Source organism: Leguminivora glycinivorella, chromosome 22, assembly GCF_023078275.1.
Source record: "Leguminivora glycinivorella isolate SPB_JAAS2020 chromosome 22, LegGlyc_1.1, whole genome shotgun sequence".
Classification (NCBI taxonomy): Eukaryota; Metazoa; Arthropoda; class Insecta; order Lepidoptera; family Tortricidae; genus Leguminivora; species Leguminivora glycinivorella.
Window position 1 is genome coordinate 8,269,381 of NC_062992.1, and position 1,775 is coordinate 8,271,155.

A 1,775-nucleotide genomic window follows, 5' to 3' on the forward strand; every position below is an offset into this window, starting at 1 on the left:
GTATGTATGTATGAACAATATTTTCAACTGGTACACATGACATGTTATCTCACTTAGATTGTGTACACAGCTTTTATACGGAACCTTACACTGTCGCAATATTTCACGGATCAGGCATATGCCAACATACATATTTTATTAGTTAAGTTAAATAGCTACACAATCGTCACCAGATTTCCTACGAAATTACCAGCATCTGGGAGGTCGTACCACCATACCTTAACTCCACCACTGCTTGATCATTGTCACAATTGCTTAATGAATTTCATGAAAATTGATTGAAATTTGTAATACTCTTGTTAAGTAGGCTTACTCGTAGATAATAAGCACTATCATCATTATAAAACCATATTTTACTGAGGTTCAGAAATAGTATGTATGTAGTATGCAGTAGGTATGTAAACTTACCTAACGTGACCGGGTCCAGTCTGATTGTCGGATTACTTTGTTGTTCAGTAACGTTGAACATGAGCTGGTAGTGCAGATCAGCGAGTCCTTAGTACACTGAAAGGAAATAGTCAGACATTAGAAATATTCATATAGAAAGAGTAAGAAAAGGGTATTGTTTAGAGTGGGGTTCTGCCAAATAGGAACAATATTATTTCACTTATCTACTCACGGGGGCGCGTCGCTTAATTTGGGAACTAAGACACGCCCGTGAGAAATATTGTGTCAGAAAAAACAACGCATACTACAAAATTTACAAAAAGAAAAAAATATTAAAAAGTTTGAGAACCTCTGCCTTGCAGTTCATATCTACATGAGTTAGTACATAAATAAGTTAATAATGAGTTTACTTAGCCAATAAAGTAAGTATAAGTTTAATTTTCACTTCATCGCTATAGTCATCGCTATCCCTCGCAACTAAATTTTCTAAATATAATATTATTAATGCCATGAGGTATTAACTTTTAAATTTAATAATTAGTACGTGCTATTATAATATAATAAAAGTACCTTTCATTTATATGAAGTCAGTAGATATATGGAAGACGGTCCAACCTGAAGCGTGGTCTCTCGGGTAAAACCTGAAATTGTACATATTGAAAAATTTGTTAAATAGGGTGTATGTATGTTTAAGGAATCTTATTTATAAATACTCGTCATTAAGATTGTTTATATTTCTCTAGTTCATCTACAGTTAGAAAAAAAAACTACCATATCCATTTTTCCAAGTAATGCGGTTTCCCTGCCGAATCGTTTAACTTACTAAGTAGGGTTAATTAAGTCTAAGAATAGCTTTTTAATGACAAGATGTTTTGTACTTACTTGAGGATAGTGCTAAGACGGAGTACAGTCCATAAAGGACACACCGGAAAATTGTCCCGTTCAGTTTGCAACTAGTTGGAATTGTTTAGGTGTTGATTACCGATTAGATATACTGAAAATTAATATATACATTGTTTAAACCCATTATAACAAGAACAATATTTATATTAAGTCTAGATTTTCAGTCTACATAATTTTATTTAAGTGTCCAATCCAACTGATATCTTTATCTTTGAAAAATACAGTTTGTACAAGACTCAATGCTCATTTTTAAATGCCATAACATTTATTTGAAGGCCTACAAATATTACTTTCCATAATCAATAAGCTAGTGCCTCAGAAAAATAATTAAGTCATTTCATTGTTTGGAACCGCAAAAATTTTATAAATTCCAAGTACAGTTAGGTAGCCTAGGTCAAGTAAATTAATCGAAGATATATTTTTGATGTTTACTCTTTAAACGAGGTGTGTTCAGGAGTTTCGTGTTTCATGACAGATTGAAGAGT

The 1,775-nt window shown here is 32.4% G+C and overlaps 1 long non-coding RNA gene across 1 annotated transcript; it reads right to left on the reverse strand.

Moving 5' to 3' along the window:
* Positions 1–224: 224 nt before the first annotated feature.
* Positions 225–1,378, reverse strand: LOC125237922. The gene is made up of 3 exons (XR_007178392.1): positions 1,270–1,378; positions 958–1,028; positions 225–504 (listed from the first exon to the last, which is right to left on the reverse strand). It is a non-coding gene; the product is annotated as an uncharacterized LOC125237922 (long non-coding RNA).
* Positions 1,379–1,775: the final 397 nt, after the last annotated feature.